Source organism: Dipodomys ordii, unplaced genomic scaffold (genome assembly GCF_000151885.1).
Source record: "Dipodomys ordii isolate 6190 unplaced genomic scaffold, Dord_2.0 Scaffold27, whole genome shotgun sequence".
NCBI lineage: Eukaryota > Metazoa > Chordata > Mammalia > Rodentia > Heteromyidae > Dipodomys > Dipodomys ordii.
Genome location: NW_012267243.1, coordinates 6,254,615 through 6,275,140, shown reverse-complemented (window position 1 = coordinate 6,275,140; position 20,526 = coordinate 6,254,615). Strand labels below are relative to the sequence as shown.

Genomic DNA, 20,526 nt, shown 5'->3' with positions numbered 1-20,526 from the left:
TTTTTCTTTTTGCTTATGTGGTGCTGAGGAATCGAACCCAGGGCCTCGAGCATGCAAGGCAAGTGCTCTACCACTGAGCCACCTTCCCAGCCCTATTTTAAGATTCTTAATGTCACCCTAAACTTCTTTTCTCTGCCTTATATAGTTACATTTTTGACTTTTACAATATCTTAGAGTTAGTTTTCTATTTTCTATTTTCCCTCAGCTTTCTATTTGTCTATTGTCTGTCTCTGTCCAAACTTGTGTTTGGAGATATTTGCTTGAGCATCCTTCTTGAGAGTTTGCTCAAACCTGCACTATTGCTTTGCACTTAGGCTATATGGCTTAAGCTTGTGACTCCATTATGCTTCTCTCTCTCTCTCTCTCTCTCTCTCTCTCTCTCTCTCTCTCTCTTTTGTTGTTGTGGTTGGTTGGTTGGTTGGTTGCTGGTCTTGTGTTCAGGGCCTGGGTACTATCCCTGAGTTTTTTGGTCAAGGCTAGCACTCTACAACTTGAGCCACAGCGCCACTTCGGCTTTTTCTGTTTATATAGTATTTAAGAATTGAGCCCACAGCTTCATGCCTGCTAGGCAAGCACTCCACCATTAATCCACATCCCATAGACTTTTTTTTTTTGGTCAATCATGGGGCTTGAATTCTGGCCTTGGTGCTGTCTCTGAAATCTTCAGCTCAGGGCTAGCACTCTACCACTTGAATCACAGTGCCATTTCTGTTTTTCTGGTGGTTAATTGGAGATAAGAGTCTCATGGACTTTTCTGCCCAGGCTGGCTTTGAACCGAGATCCTCAGATCTCAGCCTCCTGAGTAGCTAGGATTACAGGCGTGAGCCTCTAGTGCCGGGTGATCTTCCTTTTCTTATGCAGGGAGCTTAGTGGGCCCAAGAACTAGTTTACTACAGAGAGCTAGATGATAAGTATTTTAGGTGTCATAGGGAATATAGTTTTTTTACTAATACAGTTTGGTTTTCTATCATGAAAACTACCATGGGTGGTTTTTTTATTCCCTGAGCTATACACAGGTAGGATTAGCACATACTTTTTTAGGAATAGAGAGTTACTGTAGAAATGGAAGAGATGGTAGAATATCTAATTAGAAATATGATGGTAGTGATTTGATTGTTTCTATTCTAGTTTATACAGGTATCAGGGTTGTTGAAAATAAGAATAATGGGAGTATATAACAGATTTGAGATAGAGAAAATAACAGTAATCAAAGTCTGAAAGGGGGATTGAAATAGGGATATATCATGATTGTCATGGAACACTATATTTTCACTGGAGAGAGAAAACTCTGAAATTACTGTGTATGACTTTAATAGGACTACTTCTAGAACTTCATGAAGTATAATGTTACTATTGATTATTAATACTAAAGATAACTTTAAGGTTTTTTAAAACTTAAGGCTTGAGGGCTGGGAAGGTGGCTCAGTGGTAGAGCGCTTGCCTTGTATGCATGAGGCCCTAGGTTCGATTCCTCAGCACCATATAAGCAAAAACAAAAAGCCAGAAGTGGCTCTGTGGCTCAAGTGGTAGAGCGTTAGCCTTGAGCTGAAGAGCTGAGGGACAGTGCCCAGGCCCAGAGTTTAGGCCCCATGACCGGACCAAAAAAAAAAAAAATCAAAAACTTAAGGCTTGGGGCTGGGAAGGTGGCTCAGTGGTTAGAGTGCTTGCCTGGCATGCATGAGGCCCTGGGGCTCTAGTGGTAGAGCACTAGCCTTGAGCTGAAGAGCTGAGGGACAGTGCCCAGGCCCAGAGTTTAGGCCCCATGACCGGACCAAAAAAAAAAAAAATCAAAAACTTAAGGCTTGGGGCTGGGAAGGTGGCTCAGTGGTTAGAGTGCTTGCCTGGCATGCATGAGGCCCTGGGGCTCTAGTGGTAGAGCACTAGCCTTGAGCTGAAGAGCTCAGAGACAGCACCTAGGCCCAGAGTTCAGGCCCCATGACTGGCAAAAAAAACCCCAAAAAACAAAACTTAAGGCTTTTGATGGATCAATAAATATTTTCTAGTGTTTTCTGAGCCTAGTTTTCCCAACACCAATTATTGAAGAGGCTATTGTTTTTCCACTGTATATCTTAGGCTCCCTTATCAAAAACCAGATTAACTGTAAGTGTATGGTTTTATTTCCAGGTCTTCTAGTCTATTCCATTGATCTTTGGGTCTATTTTTGTACCAATACCAAGGTGTTTTTATTTTACTTTATTTTATATTTTGGTCGGTTGTGGGTATTGAACTCTGGGCCTGGGAGCTGTCCCTGGGCTCTTCAGCTTACGGCTAGCTTTCTACCACTTGAGCCACAGCACCACTTCCGGTTTTCTGGTGGTTGATTGGAGATTAACAGTTCTCACGGACTTTTCCTGCCCTGGCTGGCTTTTGAACCATGATCCTCAGATCTCAGCCTCTTGAATAGTTAGGATTACAGGCGTGAGCCACCGCTGTCTAAGGTGTTTTTATTATTATAGCTCTGTAGAAGCACTTGCAATCTGGGATTGTGATACCACCACCAGCATTGCTTTCTTTTTTTTTTTTGCCTATAATGCTCTGGCTATTTGAAGTCTTTTATTCCATATAAATTTTTGGATCATTTTATTTTATATAGGTAACTTCATTGGGGATGATCATTGCATTAAATTTGTAGACCATTTTTGGCAGTATGGCCATTTTTATCACTGTTCTGCCTATCCATGAACATGGAAGGGCTTTCCATTTCCTGATAACTGCCTTTGATTTTTTTTTTTCTTTCAAATTTTCTAGTGTTTTACTTCCTTGATGGTTAGATTTATTCCTAGATATATTTTTTGAGGCTATTGCAAATAGATTTGTTTTCCTGATTTTCTTCTCTGTTGATAAATTGTTGGTAAACAGAAAGGCTACTGATTTTTGTGTTTTGTTTTGTTTTTTTTGTCAGTCACGGGGCTTGAACTCTGGGCCTGGGTGCTGTCCCTCAGCTCTTCAGCTCAAGGTGAACGTTCTACACGTGAGCCACTGCGCGGTTTTTCTGAGTGGTTTATTGGAAATGAGTCTCACAGACTTTCCTGCCTGGGCTGGCTTTGAACCTTGATCCTCAGATCTCAGCCTCCTGAATGGCTAGGATTACAGGTGTGAGCTACCGGCGCCCCAAAGTGGGTGTTTTTTTTTATTATGTGAAAATATCGTACAGAGGGGTTACAATTACATGAGCAAGGTAATGAGTACATTTCTTTCTCTTTTTTTTGGGTCTGGTCGTGGGGCCTGAACTCTGGGCCTGGGCACTGTCCCTCAGCTCTTCAGCTCAAGGCTAGCTCTCTACCACTTGAGCCACAGCGCCACTTCCTGTTATTTTCTTTTTGCTTATGTGGTGCTGAGGAATTGAACCAGGGTCTCATGCATGCAAGGCAAGCACTCAACCACTGAGCCACCTTCCCAGCCCCATGAGTACATTTCTTATCAAGCATTGTTGCTTCCTCCTTTGTTTCCCCTTCCCATCCCTTCCCATCTCCCCCTTCCCCTGTTTTTCCGCCCCTCCCCCCCCCACCAAAGTTGTAAAGTTCATTTTCAACATAATGTCTTGTACATCTCATTGTTGCAATGGGGCCACCTGTATCCCTATTTAAACAATTTGTTTTTTTCCTTCCCCTTCACAAATTATACCAACATCAAATACAGTGAAAAAGGGGATTATACCATGGCGGAGGGACATACAAAGCAACAAAGAAATCATAAATATGTTAGAAACAATAGCAAGGAAAAAAAAACATTTGAGTCCTTATCTTGGGGTTCATTTCGCTTAACATCAACTTATCTGACCGTTTCTGCTTGTCTCAGACATAATTTTTTTTTTTTTTGTCGGTCGTGGGGCTTGAACTCTGGGCCTGAGCACTGTCCCTCAGCTCTTCAGCTCAAGATGAGCACTCTACCATTTGAGCTACAGGGCCACTTCCTCAGACATAATTTTTTATCCTGTTTCTTTGTTAAGAGTTATCGATTAGCTTGGAGTCTTGTGGGTCCTTCAGATCGTGCTATCCACAAAGAGGGATGGTTTGATTTCTTCTTCTCCTATGTATATACCTTTTATGTTTTGCCCTCCTTGCCTTACTGTTCTGGCTAGGAATTCTAGGAGTGGATTGAAGAGTGGAGAGTGGCTATCCTTGCCTTGTTCCTTATTTTAGAGGAAATGGTTTTAGTTTTTTACCATTCATTATGATGCTGGCTGTTGATCTGTCAGATATATTATTTTGATGTATGTTTCTTATATTTATTCCTGGCTCCTCCAGAGCTTTTAATATGAATGGTTGTTGGATTTTATTGAAGGCTTTTTCTGCATCTATTGAGATGCTCACGTGATACTTGTCTTTGACTCTGTTAATGTGATGTATTATGTTCACTGATTATTTTTGGGATGGGGTCTCACTTCTACCTGGCTGCCTACTTACAGGCTTCATGTCATCTGTGGGATTATAGGTGCTCACCATTGTGTCCAGCCTTTTTCCAGGAAGGTCAAGCCTTGTAAACTTATGTCTGGGCCAGCCTTGTATACCCTTATCCTCCCAATTTCAGATGGAATAAGCAGGCACCATTTTACCCTGGATGTCTTTGCTCAGGCTAGCCGTAAACCGTAGTCCTCTTTGTTCTCAATCTCCCAAGTAGTTAGGATTATAGATATGAGCAACTGGCACATAACTTAAAGAATACAATTAAGACAACAAAAAAGGCAAATTATATATTGGAAAGGTGCAATGCTTAGTTCTGACATTGGACTTATATTGAGAGAATATTTTTTAAAATACAAAATCATCATTACCAGGTGCTGGCTGCCTTTGAGGTGGTTTGATCTTGAAGTTGGATTCTGGTTATTTTTGGTGGGCCTTAGAGAGTGACTTTTTCTTATTATGTAGGCCACAAAGGCAAGTTCAGTTATAAGTTCCTAGAGTTTGAGTTCTGGCCTGACGGGAAGTTGTGTTATGCCAATGATAGCTTACAAAAATAATCTAAAAGAGGCTTATGTATACAAAAGTGTGATGGAAGTGGCACTGTAGCTCAAGTGGTAGAGCGCTCGCCTTGAGTTGAAGAGCTGAGGGACCGACCAAAAAAAAAAAAGCAACAAAAACAAAAGTGTGATGGAGGAACTGTAGAACATAATTGATGACAGTGAAATTACCAAAGAGGATGATGCTGACAGAGTAGGCAGCAAAAATCTGGAAGTCTTAATGAGTTTTTATTACTGTGTTTAGGATCTGAAGTGTTTGGTCTTCAGTCTTTTTTTTTGTTGGTCGTGGGGCTTGAACTCGGCCTGGGTGCTGTCTCTGCGCTCTTCAGCTCAAGGCGAGCACTCTACCTCTAGCCACAGCGCCACTTCTGGTTTTCTAGTGATTTATTGGAGATCAGAGTCTCACGGACTTTCCTTCCCGGGCTGGCTTTGAAGTGGGATCCTCAGATCTCAGCCTCCTGAGTAGCTATGATTACAGGCATGAGCCACCAGCACCCGGCTGGTCTTCAGTCTTAACTGGATTATACTTCAAGATTAAACCAGTCTAGACTGAATATTGGTGTGGATCTGTTTTTTGAGGGGTTAGTTCTTTTTAATGACCGTTATCAGGAAATTTTGTGTATATTGGGCTTTTTTTTTTTTTTTTTGTGGGTCGTGGGGCTTGAACTCTGGGTCTGGGTGCTGTCCCTGAGCTCTTCAGCTCAACGCTAGCACTCTACCACTTGAGCCACAGCGCCACTTCCTGGGCAAATTTTTATAGACTATAAGTGATTGTCTTTAAAAAATACATGATGAACTAAAAAAAAATACAAATCAATATAAAAAAAAATACAGGCAACTCTGTTTTAAACCAGTGGGTGAAAGGCTGGACCAGGAATTTGCAAAAACAAATTGTCAAAGTGAAAAAGTACTTACAATGGCAAATTAAAATTACAGTGTAACCCTACTTCATACCTATTAATGTGGTATTAATGAAGAAGTCTGAAATGCAAAGTATTGACAAGTTATAGAGCAGTTGGAACTCTCAGACATTCCCAGTGGGTTTGAAGATAAGTATAACAATTTTGGGAAATTCTTTGTTCATAGCTGTTGAAGTTATGTATAGTATTTGATCCAGCAATTTTACTTCTAGATATATGTGTACCAATCAGCTGACTGTCTTTTTGTTCTCTCTGAATAGAGTAGGCAAAGAGAAATAAAGTAGGCAAAGAGAAATTCCTGTAGCATTGGTAGTCCTAAGCCCCTCAGTCCCCAAAGCTTAGGAGTAGAATTGGCAGACTCCAAGCCTTCAGTTCTAAGCCCAGAAAGCAAAGGCCCTATTATGTAAGGCTTTAACTACTAGTGGTCCTAACATTGGTAGCTTTTGAAATCCTTGGATTCTAGCACCTTTTTGTGATGAGTGCTATGGCTCCTAGGCACGCCTTTAAATGTTATAGCTGTTAGCCTCAGGTTGATGGGATTTCTGGTCCTTAAGGCTTGTCAGCTTGCTAGAACTCTTCCAGAGACTAGAGCCCATCGTTATTTGTGTCTGTTCCACCACTTCTGCTTACTGTCATTTCTGGGCAGTTCTCTGGATTTCTTCTGCCACTTATTGCTATACTGCTGGTACCACTATAACTATAGATATCACTGCCTCTACTGCTACCACTGCCTCTACCGCTACCACCTTTTGCCTTTGTTGCTGCTGTAAGTCTGCCACTACTTCTCTTCTCTTTGTTACCAACTTAGCCTGTTATTACCAATAATAAAGATCAAAAGTAGGCAAGAAAAGACTACTTCAGAAAGGCCTTTTAATGGGCCAATATTGCAACACAGCAGCATGATTCCTAGTTGATTTGAAGTGAACAGCTTGCTTATAGCAGGAAGAGGATGTGTATGGCAGGGGTATTTCCCACCAGTCATAGCACAATGAGGGGACTGTGTTTGTACTAATCACAGACCTTCTGCTAGGCCACCAGGGAAGTGCTTGCCCTGGGGCCGAGTGAAAGTGGCTGCTAGAGTTCTCCAAGGCTTGTGATGGCATATAGTATGGTGCAATCTGCTTGAAACAGTTGTGGCTCAAAAAATGTCCTCTGGAGCTGAAGTGCTTCTGTAGTAAGCAGCTGTGGGTAGTTGCTGCGTAGCTTCCTCAAGGTGTCTGTGGAATCTTTCAAAGCAACTGGGCTGCCATGAAAGTATTCTAGGAGTCTGTCAAATAGGGGCTACTTGGCTGAAAAGTCTTTTCAAGGCAGCTGGGCACCAGGTCTAACACCTGTCAATTAGGGCACTAAATCCTCTATTCTTCAGCATCTTAGCTCATTTAAAGGCAAAATAAAAATTAAAAGGGATAACTTTAACAGTTTTTTTTAAACAGTGTTCTACTTTTAGGAGAGTTGGGTCATTTTATTTGTTTCATATATCCACAATAGAAATCAATGTAGGGTTGCGAATGTGGCTTAATGGTAGAGTTGCTTGCCTAGAATGCGTGAAGCCCTGGGTTCCATTCCTTAGTACCACATAAACAGAAAAAGCCAGAGGTGGCATTGTAGCTCATGTGGTAGAGAGCTAGCCTTGAGCAAAAAGCAGCTCAGGTACAGTGCCGAGGCTCTGAGTTCAAGCCCCAGGACTGGCAAAAAAAAAAGCAATGCATACTTCAGTTGAAAAACATATACGAGAAAATGGGCAAATCTTCATGATCTTGGAATAGCCATAGCAAGACAAAAAAAGATAAATTGGACTTGATCAAAAGTAAAAACTAGCAGGTTGCTGGTGGCTCATGCCTGTAATCCTAGCTACTCAGGAGGCTGAGATCTGAGGATTGTGGTTCAAAGCCAGCTCGGACAGGAAAGTCCGTGAGACTTTTTCCCCCCAATCCTGGGGCTTGAACTCAGGGCCTGGGCACTGTCCCTGAGCTTCTTTTGCTCAAAGATAGCACTCACTCTACCACTTGAGTCACAGCTCCCTTTTCTGTTTATGTGGTACTGAGAAATTAAACCTAGGGCTTCATGCATGCTAGGCAAACACTCTATCACTAAGCCACATTCCCAGCTCTCCATGATATTCTTATCTCCAACTAATCACAGAAAAACTCAAGGGCAGCATCCAGGTCCCTGAGTTCAAGCTCTAGGACCAGTGCAGGGGTTCATGTGCACACACACACACACAAAGGTAAAACCTTTTGCTTCAGAGGGCACCATCAGGAAAATGAAAAGCTTCAGATGTGGTGACTGACATCTGAAATCATAAGCTATTAGGGGACAGAAGTCAGGAGAGCCATTCTTCTTAGCAAAAAGATTATGAGACCTCCGACATACCCATCTCAATCAATAAAAAGATCTTGTGGCCCTTGCTTTGTCCTTACAGCTACATGGAAAGATAATTGTTCTGGCTGCCCAGGCAAAATGTGAAATCCTATTAAAAGAATAATGAGTCTGGTGCAGGTGGCTCACGCCTGTAATCCTAGCTACTCAGGAGGCTGAGAGCTGAGATCTGAGGATACCCATTCAAAGCCAGACTGGGCAGGAAAGTCCATGAGACTCTTCTCCAATTAACCACCAGAAAGCCAGAAGTGGCACTGCGGCTCAAGTGGTAGAGTGCTCACCTTGAGCTGATGAGTTTAGGGACAGTGCCTAGGCCCAGAGTTCAAGCCCCATGACTGACCCCCCTCAATAATGAAAGAGAAAGGGCTGGAGGAAAGTGGTAGAATAACTGCCTGGCAAGTGTGAGACAGAGGGTCATGGGGAGGGAGAGATGGTGGGAAAGGGAGAAGAGGAAATAAAAGAAATAGAAAGGGAAGGAAAGAGAGACTCAAAAAATGGGGGAAAAAGCAATCTGATGGTACGCATATTTAGAATATATAAAATTATATAAAATATGTAAAAATGTTTCTCCAGAGAAGACATACAACAAGCATATAGAAATTTGCTTATGATTGCTAATTATCAAGGGAAATGAAATAAAATACTGATGAGATAGATACCAATATCAATAAGATAGCAAAAAGAATCTTTAAGTAATAATAAGACAAGGATATTGAGAAATAGATATCTTCATATATCAATCAGAAAGTAAAATGATGCACTTCATTTGGAATATAGCCCACCTCTTCAGATGATTAATCATACAGCTGCCACATGATGCAGTTCCTTTCTAGGTTTATAACCAAGAGAAATGAAATCATGTCACTATAAAAACTCATACTTCAGTGTTTTAGAAGAATTATTCATAATAGATAAAATATGGAAATAACCCAGATGTTCATCAACTGATGAATGGGCAGACAAAACATGAAACATTCATACAATGAAATATTTAAAGAATATTAAAGAATGAAATATGGATTGATACATGAGTGACACAAATGATCTTGAAAACATTATGCTAGATGAAAAAAGCGAATTATAGAAGATCATGTATTATATGATTCTTTTAATAGAAAATATATGTAGAACTAGCTACTCAGGAGGCTGAGATCTGAGGATTGCAGTTCAAAGTCAGCCTGGGCAGGAAAGTCCATGAGACTCTTATCTCCAATCAACCACCAGAAAATGGGAAGTGGTGCTGTGGTTCAAGTGGTAGAGTGCTTGCCTTGAGCCGAAGAGCTGAGGGACAGTGCCCAGGCCCAGAGTTCATGGCCAACGCAACAACAAAAAAGAAAATATATGTAGAAAACAAGTCTTATAGAGTCAGAAAGTACCTTAGTGGTAGCTTAGGGCTAGAACAGAGGGTATGAGGGACTAATAAAGGATAGGATTTCTTTTTAAGACATTGAAATGGCCTAAAATTAACTGTGGTTATAGTTTTACATATTTGACTACTCTGTAAATCATTGAGTTGAATAAATGGACAAATTACATGGTATGAATTAGATGTTATACTATATTGGAATAATAGGCATGAGTTGAAGTCTCATAAAATGGTGTAGTAGTTGCATGTAACCTATCAATGTCCTTCTGTATGTCTGTTTAAATAATCTAGGTTACTTAAAATAATTGAGAGCATGCAGATAATGGGTAGATAGTTGTTATACTCTAGTAACAGTGTAATAAAAAATTTGGACATGTTCAATATACACACACCTTAACTAGAGTATACAAACAGTACCTAAGGAGAACAGTGCTCAGATAGAAAGTTCTAGAGAGACCCAAAGATCTGTGTCTAGGAGGTGATAGCAGGGTATGCTAGTAGATCGGTTTATCTGCATGGACTCACATATGCGCTCTGTATGCAGGAAACTTAAAGCTTTTTGGAACTTTCTGGAATTTTATTCCTAATAATTTATACGTGGTTGGATGAATCTACAAAGCCAGAACCCATAGGTATGGAGAGTTGATTATATTAAGAAATCTTGGTTATAGCTGGGTGTCAGTGGCTCATAACTGTAACCTAGCTACTTAGGTGTGAGATCTGAAGATGGTGGTTCAGAGCCAGTTTGGGCAGAAAGTCCCTGAAGCTTTTATCTCCTACTTAACCACAAAAAACTTGGAAGTGGAGCTGTGGCTCAAGTGGTAGACAGCAACCAGTCTCGGAGTTCAATGAAACCCCAGGCACACACACACACAAAATCTTGGTTATATAGAATGATGTGTTATAACAAGCTGTTAATAATAGTTGTTTATGTGATGGGCTAGCAGATTTTTTTAAAAAATATTAGTACCGGGGTTTGTACTCAGGGCACTGTACTCGTAATGCTTTTTCCTTTTAAGTTTTGTATTGTACCACTTAAGCCATATCTCCAGATCCAGCTTGGATTTGTCTTCCCAGGCTGTCTTCTATGGAATAGGAGATTTAAAAAAAATCTTTTCTGGTTGTTTCATCCTCTGTGTTAATAAAACTATCTGAAATTAAGGAAATAAAAAAAAAGTTTTGAAACCTTAAAAACCAGGTATGCATAAATAAAACTGTCCATAATAACTTCATTATTATTATTATTTTTGGGTCCGGTCGTGGGGCCTGAACTCTGGGCTTGGGCGTTGTCCCTCAGCTCTTCAGCTCAAGGCTAGGGCTCTACCACTTGAGCCACAGAGCCACTTCCGGCTTTTTTCTTTTTGCTTATGTGGTGCTAAGGAATCGAACCCAGGGCCTCAGCATGCAAGGCAAGCGTTCTACCACTGAGCCACCTTCCCAGCCCCAGTAACTTCATTATTAACACCAGCTGGAAAAGACTAAATGTTCACCAACAAAAACATGTATAAATAATTTGATGTAATCTTACAGTGGAACACTGTCCAGCAGTGAAGAAATAAATCGTAGTATTCAGCAATCTGGTAAATAATGACAAAAGAATGATTAAAAAAATATATGATCAAAAGAAACCTAATACAAGTCAGGTGCCTGTGGCTCATGCTTGTATTCCTAGCTACTCAGGAGGGTGAAATCTGAGGATCGGGGTTTGAAGCCAGCTGGAGCAGGAAAGTCTGTGAGATTCTTCTAACAATTTACTCAGAAAGCAGGAAGTGCCACTGTGACTCAAGTGGTAGAGTGCTTGCCTTGAGCAAAGGAAGCTCACTCAGGGATGGCACCCAGGCCCAGAGTTCAAGCCCCAGGACCTGCAGAAAAAGAGAAAGAAACCAGATACAAAAGATCATATACCATATGAATATATTATGTGGAATTCAGAAAAAACTAACCTGTGTAATAGAAGTGAGGATTGTGTTTTTAAGAAGGACAAGAGGAAGGAATATAAGGGGCCTTCTTGGATTTAATGGATGTTTATTTGGGTGTCTCCTAGAAAAAAGACATCAAACTGTACTTGACATGTTTGTTAAAATCAGTTTTTGATTAAAATATTTCCCCCAAACACAGACTATCAAAAGCTCTTTGGGTCCCGATGACTTCACAAGTAAATTCTACTAAGCAGTTAAGAAAGAAAGAAAAGTCCATTCTATAAAACACTTCCAGAAGATGTAGAGAAAATATTTTGTTAAAGCTAGCTTTATACTCTTATATGCAATTAAACAAAGATACTCTGAGAAAAGAAGATCATACAGAAATAATCCCTGTGAACAGAGATGCAAGATTTAAAAGCATGTTTTAACAAATTTATTGCAGTTTATCAAAAGAATCATGCCAAGTGAGTTTTATTTAAGGAAAACATTCACTGTCAGAGATGGAAGAGGGGAAACTGAAGGAAAGGATGAAATTGTCCAAAACAAGAAATGTACTCATTGCCTGACTTATGAAATGGTAACCCCTTCCTACGGTGTGATCCTTGTCTCAGTGAAGTTCATTTGTTTTCAAAGTTTCATGGTAACACAAAATGTATTTTACTGCTACAACTAAAATGTATTTATAATAAAATGCCTTTTTAATAAAAAAAAGAAATGGTAACCCCTCTGTTCAACACGTTGATAATAACAATTTGTTTTAAAAAAGAAGACATTTAGTGTGACAGGCGCTGGTGGCTCATACCTGTAATCCTAGCCACTCAGGAGACTGAGATCTGAGGATTCAAAGCCAGCCTTGGCAAGAAAGCCTGAGACTGTTATCGCCAGTTAATTACCAAAGAAGCCAGAAGTAATGGTAGAATGCTAGCCTTGATCAAAAAAGCTCAGACAGATCCCAGACCCTGAATTCAACCCTAGGACCAACACACACACACACACACACTTCACACACACACACACTTCACACACACACACACACACACATACACACACACTTCAACCCCAGGACCACACACACACACTTCAACCCCAGGACCACACACACACACTTCAACCCCAGGACCAACACACACACACTTCAACCCCAGGACCAACACACACACACTTCAACCCCAGGACCAACACACACACGCTCGCACATCAACCCCACGACCAACACACACACACACTGGCACACTCGCACGCACGCACACCCAGGACCAACACACACTTTGTTGTATGTGTTTTGGTACTGGTGTTTGAACTCAGGGCCAGCCTGGGCAGGAAAATCCCATGACACTCTTACCTCCAATTAACAACCAGAAAACCGGAAGTGGCACTGTGGCTCAAGTGGTAGAGTGCTCTACTTGAGCTGTGAAGAGCTCAGGGACAGCACCCAGGCCCAGAGTTCAAGCCCCAGGACTGACCAAAAAAAAGTGTTTGTGCTTCAAAAAAGTGTTAGCTGGGCACTGTAATCTCAGGTTCGAAGCTAGTCTGAGCAAGAAAGTCTGTGAGACTTTTTATCCTAGTAGACATGTGGCTCAAGTGGTAGAGCACCAGTTTTGATCAAAACAAAAAACCTAGGGATAGTGCCTAGGTCCTGAGTTCAGGCCTCAGTACCCTTATTCCCCCCAAAGGTAATATTAAGTGAAAAACCAGGTTGTATAATAGAAAACTGTTTCCAAATCAACCACTGGATTAAGGATATATAAAAAATCACCAAACTCTCAGTACTAACCAACAACCTAACATCTAAAAATGTGAAAGGTTCAATAGACATTTCATTAAAAAAATATATATACTAAATACATAAAATGTTTAGTTTTACATAGTATTATTCACTAAAGAGATGGAAGTTAAAATCACAATGAGCACCACTGTATAACTAAAAGACCATCATACCATACCAAATATTGCCAAAGATGTAAAAGAACCGGAATTCTTTTTTTGTTGTTGTTGGTCGTGGGGCCTGAACTCTGGGCCTGGGCACTGTCCCTCAGCTCTTCAGCTCAGGGCTAGCACTCTACCACTTGATCCACAGTTCTACTTCCTGCGTTTTCTGCTTATGTGGTGCTGAGGAATTGAACCCAGGGCCTCATGCATGCAAGACAGCCACTCTACCATTGAGCCACCTTCCCAGGCCAAAAGCTTTTTTTTTCTTTTTTCTCTTTTTTGGTCTGTTGTGGGGCTTGAACTCTGCACCTGGGCACTGTCCCCGTGCTCTTCAGCTTAAGGCGAGCGCTGTACCGCTTGAGCCACAGCACTACTTTTGTGGAATTCTGTTTTATTTTTCATGCCAATAATGGGACTTGAACTTAAGGTTTCATGCTCTCCCTCTGCTTTTTTACTCACAGCTGGTACTCTACAACTTGAGCCATACCTTTAGTCCAGGAACTAGAATTCTACACTTGGTTGTTTTCTTAAAGAGTTGCAGTGGTTACATTCCTAGATATTTGCTGAAGTAACAACTCCTATAAACTAACATTAACAGCAGCCTTTTTTTTTATGATAGCTCCCAAGTGCCCAGGAATAGATAAGTAGATGATAATCTATCACAAATTTGAAGTATAGGACTTAGCAAGATAAGAAAGCATGAGCTATTTATAGACAAAGTAACAGATGAATCTCAGATATGCTGAGTGTGCTCTGGGTGCAGCTAAATATATTCATTATCTTTATTAACATTTTTCATGGTTATAAACTTAGAACATGTGCAGTTTGTTACAGGTCACCTATATATAAATATATATATATAAATAAATATAAATAAAGCTGTTTTCAAGATGTTTTAAGAAGTGTTGGTGGCTCATGTGTATAATCTTAGCCACTCAAGAAGTTGAGATCTGAGAATCGTAGTTCGATGCCCACATAAGCAGGAAAGTATGTGCATCTTCAATTAACTATCAAAAAAGCTGTGCTGGAGGTAGGGTTCAAAATTCCAACCCAAAAGTATATCCATGAGTTGAAGCTCTAGTAAAAACAAAGATATCCTGAGAATTGAACTCAGGGCTTTGGTGCTGTCCCTGAGTGAGCTTCTTTTGCCCAAAGCAAGCCCTCTACCACTTGAGCCACAGCGCCACTTCCAGCCTTTTCTGTTTATGTGGTGCTTAGGAATGGAACCCAGGGCATGTGAGTCAAGCAAGCACTCTACCACTGAGCCACATTCCCAGCCCCATCCCTGAGATTTTCATTCTTTTTTTTTTTTTTCTCATGGCTGGCACTATACACTTGAGCCATAGCTCCTCTTCCAGCTTTTTGGTGGTTTTCTATAGATGAGAGTGTTTCAAAGACTTTCTTGTCCATTTTAGCTTTGAACTATAATCCTCAGATTTAAGCCTTTTGAGTAGCTAGGATTATAGGCATGAGCCACTAGCACCCTGCTCAACAGCCTGTCTAATATACATTATTACTACACCTTTTATATAACCAATTTATTTGTTTATTTAGACTCCTGGTTTGAACTCTGGGTCTGGGCACTGTCCCTCAGCTCTCAGCTTTGAACCGTGATCCTCAGATCTCATCCTCCTGAGTAGCAAGGATTATAGGTGTGAGCCACCAGTGTCCGGCTTTATAATTATTTTAAATATGTACAAAACAGAAAACATTGAATGAAAATTTGTTCTTATAAACTATCAAAAAATTAGAGTTCATTTGGAGAACAGACTTTTAACTGGGGGCAACTAGTCTCCCTTGGAGACACATAACCATCACTGGCATCTAGTGAATGGATAGAAGTCTGATGTCCTGCCAAATAGCTTATAATACATAGCAAAGTACTGCTCAATAAAGAATTAGCCACTGTATGTTGAAATGCTATTGTTGGAAAACATTGAAATAGGGTATCTAATGACAAGTTAGCTGCTTGACATTTGAATTCTGTTATACATTCGTATGTTAAGTATGTTATTGGCAAAACAAAATACTAAACAACCTTTGGTAAAATTGTCTTATGCCTTTGGAAATATGTAAATTATGTGTTGTTACTTGTTTATTACTGTTCATTCTTTTAGAAAAATCAATTACTAACTATGCAACCAGAGACATGAATGTTTTCAATTGAGTGCTCATATATGTAATTTTTGAACTTTTGGAGAGTTGGAAAGTTCATGGCCCAGGAGTTTCACTCATGGTCTTTCAGTTAATAAATATTAATCTAGGGAATAATAGCCATGCTTCTACCTGTGCTCTTGTTAGGTATTTTATGATCTCAAGGCTACCTTGCAGTTTTATATTTCCTTTCTTTACACACCTTGCTTTTTCTGCAGTGAATGAACCAACATTTGTCTTTGGCCTACCACTTTCTTCATCCTTACAGATTTGCAGACAGTATTTCCTTTTCTGTAAATAATACTTCCTTTTACTGGAGCTGCCCTTAAATGTAAATTTCACCTCTATTCAGTTTCTATTTGTTAAAAGTCATCTCAGATATAAAATTATTTGAAGATATTCCTCATATCTCATTAGCTGACAAATAAGAAATTCTTAGCAAGTGAGACACGTAAGGGGAACCTTTTTCCGATGAGATAGGAAAAGAATAGGAGAAAGAAGTTTCTAGGAAATAATTTCATTGCTCTTCTTGAAAACAACTTCCTCTTTTTGGGGGGGGAGGGTCGGTTGTGGGGCCTGAACTCTGGGCTTGGGCGCTGTCCCTCAGCTCTTCAGCTCAAGGCTAGTGCTCTACCACTTGAGCCACAGCACCACTTCCAGCTTTTTTCTTTTTGCTTATGTGGTGCTAAGGAATCGAACCCAGGGCCTCAGGCATGCAAGGCAAGCGCTCTACCACTGAGCCACCTTCCCAGCCCAAACAACTTCCTCTTAACCTGTTGGAGCCAATTACCTAAGTTGAATATTAGAAATATTTATCTTAAAGTTTCATTAGAACAAATGAAGAACGATATTCAGGTCCCCACAATACCTTAATATAATTATAAAGGAAACTACCTTCGCACTTGTTGCATGCCCCTGTGCCATGGTCAGCTCCCAATTAAATGTTCTTTTTTTTTTTTTTTTTTTGGTCCATCCTGGGGCTTGAACTCAGGGCCCAGGCACTGTCCCTGAACTACTTTTGCTCAAGGCTATCACTCTACCACTTGAGCCACAGTGCCACTTCCAGCCTTTTCTTTTTATGTGGTATTGAGGAATTGAACCCAGGGCTTCAGGCATGCTAGGATATCACTTTACCACTAAACCACATTTCCAGCCACTAAATAAAATTTAAATGTCATATTTTCAAACAACGTATATACTTCTTCCTGCATACTTTAAATTTCTAGATTACTTATGTTCTTTAATTCAATGTAAATGTTATGTAAATAGTCATACTGTTTAGAGAATAATGACAAAGCTATAAATGTTTAAAGTACATCTGGAGTTTCCCTCCAAATTTATTTTTATTTGCAATTTGTTGAATTTGAATATGTGGAACACACACATATGCATTGCTACTTTGAAGGTTTTTAATATTAGGTAGTGGAATCTGCTCTTTTTCTCTTTTCTGTTTGTGCGCATGCATATGTGTGTCCGTGTGTGCACATGTGCATGCGAGGGCCTGCCAGTAATGGGACTTGAATTCAAGGTGTCTAGCTCTCCCTTTGCTTTGTTACTCACGGCTGGTGCTCTAGTATTTGAGATACGTGTCTACTTCTGGCTTTTTGCTAGTTAATGGAGATTAACAGTCTTGTTCTGTCCAGGCTGGCTTTGAACCATGATACTTAGATCTCAGCCTTCTGAGTTAACTGGAAATAGAGGCCAGCACCTGTCAGCTAGTAGAATCTTTAATATTAGAGTACATAATATTTTGGCTAGTTAGTGCTGATTAGATTAAACTGTTAGCTTTCACAAATTAGCACTTATGTTTTTCACTAGTCTGTGAATGTATGGAAGGGTTTATGACCTATGACAAGTTGTAATTGTGCTAAACACAGATTTGATCCTAGTCTACCATCCAGTAGGCTCAAGTTAATATGATTGGTTAATCTACTATTCTGTGAGATAACTTTTGTTGACAGTACTACGTTCCTGCTGAAGGAGCTAACTTCTGGTGACCAAAGACAAGAAAATTGCATTAGTTCTAGAAGGAGAAATGTAAAGAGAAAAATGGTAGGATTTACGTCAGTTTAAGTTGATGAAACAGCGAGTCTGTTTCATAAGGTATATGACAACATGAAATATAAATTCAGAATTTTAGGATCATTAAAAATCTGTAAGTAATTTATACATTAATGTTTTATGTGTTATGGTAGTCTTAAATTTTAAGATCTACAGGTTGTTGGAACATATCCCTCATAGTATCAAAGATTGGTTATACTTGAAGTTATCACATAGGTATACATTTGTTGAAACTTCTGGATTCAGTAGGAATGAGTGATACTAAGTCTCTTCTGTGTGTATCTCCTCTTTCATTCCTCTGAACAAAACTTGGAAGATTTTTACAATTTAGTGGTCCATTTTTAAGGATTCGTCTTTTTTTATTGTGTGCAGGAAAAAATATCAACTTTCTTTTATGGTGACAAACATCACCCTTTGTGCCCATTTCTCTAGACTGATACATCTGTTTCTCCTGAAAATTTCCGTCTATGCTGTACTCAAACACTTGGTGCACTTCTGGTGAGAAAGGAGTCCACCAGTCCTAGCCTTTGTGCAAACTACTTTGTCATTTTGTTCACCTATTAAAACTATTAGAAGTGTAGAGAAAGAAACTACTTATTCACCTCTGCCACACCCTCATTTCCTTAGTACTTAAACATTGAAATAAAAGTTGATAGGGAAAGGTAGTTCGGTGTTGTAGAATGCGCCAAGGATTAGCAAACAGAAGATGTGCAATTAAGACCTATCTGCTGTTAACTGGTTTTGTGAGTTTGGCCAGATCACATGACTTCAGCTTGGATTGGTGTTCTTATATAAAACCTGGAGATTGGGATGAAGCAGTAAATTAGCAAGCTTGCCTTTTTTCCTTTCTCTCCTTTCCCCTTTACATTTTTCCTTCCTCTCTTTTCATATGGCCTATTTGAAAGCTATATTTTCTCATCACTTTACAATAAATTCCTACAGCTATACTTTTTGAAGACTAGGTATGGGGCTAGGGATGTAGTCTAGTGGTAGAATGCTTGCCTAGCATGCATGAAGCCCTGCATTCAGTTCTTTAGTACCACATACACAGAAAAAGCTGGAAGTGGTGCTGTGGCTCAAGTGGTAGAAAAAAAGAAGCTCAGAGACAGCACCAAGGTCCTGAGTTCAAGCATCAGTACAGGAGAAAAAAAAGGACTAGAGGTAAAAAAGAAGTAGTACCTTGGGATGAAGGGGGCAATTAAATGAGGGAAGACTAGATATTTGAAATCATTATCTTGAAAGTACATTCTGTCTCTGTCTCTTTTTTTGAGGGGCGGGGGGGGGGCGGTCGTGGGGTTTGAACTCTGGGCCTGGGCGCTGTTTCCCAGCTCTTCAGCTCAAGGCGAGTGCTCTACAACTTGAGCCACAGTGCCACTTCCGGTTTTCTAGTGGTTTATTGGAGATAAGAGTCTCACGGACTTTCCTTGCAGGGGCTGGCTTTGATCCATGATCCTCAGATCTGACTCCTGAGTAGCTAGGATTACAGGCATGAGGCACGGGAGCCCAGCCTACATTCTGTCTCTTAATCAATCAGTTTTTGCATTGTTTCTTATTTTTTCTTTTGGCATGATCAAAAATACTTGTATGTTTGTAGCTTTGTTCCAAAAAAGCTGTACTTGAACCTAGTTTATGGCCCTCTGGTCCAGTGTCCACTATTGCCATCTGTTGGTAAAAGTTGTACTTTTCTTTTTTTTGGTAGGTCGTGGGGCTTGAACTCTGGGCTTGGGTGCTATCCCTCAGCTCTTCAGCTCAAGGTAAGCGCTCTACCGCTTGAGCCACAGCTCCACTTCCGATTTTCTAGTGGTTTATTGGAGATAAGAATCTCACGTCCTTGCCTGGGCTGGCTTTGATCCATAATCCTCAGATCTCAGCCTCCTGAGTATCTAGGATTACAGGTGTGAGCCATCAGTGCCCGGCTCAAGAGTTGTACTTTTTATTAGATGTGTAGCATTCTCAGTTCTTATGAAATTTTGCAAGTTTTGGGGTTCATGTATACTTCAGGAGAATTTAGACACCCTTCTTCAGTACTTATTTTAAAACAATTTTGAACTGGTAGTAAAGTTATGAGAACTGCATATTAGGGTTCTCTACAGAAGCAACCAATAGGATGCATGTTTTATATGTATATATATATACACACACACATTCTTATATAATACATGTATATATATAATTTGAATGTCATGATATACATATATGTCATTATATTTCTTTTAATATATAAATACATTATACATGTGTGTATATGTGTGTTTCTAAAGAATTGGCTTACATGATTATAGAGGCTAGAAAGTTGCAAGATATGCAGTTGGCAAGCTGGAAATGTGTAATTCAGCTCCCTTAACAATATGTTCCATTCTTTGACCATTTTTAGATCCACAGTGGCACACTTCCATAAGATATTTAAAGCTTTCTGATTCAATTGGATTTTCATGTTTTGTTTATATAAGCATATTGGGCTTTTCCTTTTATTTCAGACATGTAATATAATGAATAAGATGTATTTTTCCCCCTTCTGGAATGGGGGCCTAAATTCAGGGCTTTGGACTCTTGCTTGGCTTTTTCCACTCAAGTTACACTTAAGCTATACTAATACTTCTGGCTTTTTAAAAACTTTGATATGGAAACTTTTAAGACACATTTTATTTTTCTAGTTGTTATTATAAAGGTGATATAGAGAGAGGGTTACAGTTAAGCTAGGTAAAGTGTACATTTCTTTTTGGACAGTGTCACCCCTTCCCTCACTTTTTCCTAGTTTTCCTCTCCTGTCCCTACCCACACATTACATGGTTCATTTTTTTTTTTTTTTTGGTCTGGTCGAATTTCCCAAGAGTA

General features: G+C 39.9%; 1 protein-coding gene across 4 annotated transcripts in view; it reads left to right on the top strand.

Moving 5' to 3' along the window:
- Positions 1-2,936: 2,936 nt before the first annotated feature.
- The window catches only part of Ralgps2 (Ral GEF with PH domain and SH3 binding motif 2), a 122,002-nt gene continuing 104,412 nt past the window's right edge, over positions 2,937-20,526 (top strand). For all 4 annotated transcript variants that reach the window (XM_013015670.1, XM_013015667.1, XM_013015672.1 and 1 more), the window contains exon 1: positions 2,937-2,956. The gene's annotated coding sequence lies outside the window, so the exon portion shown is untranslated. The remainder of the gene's footprint in view (positions 2,957-20,526) is intronic.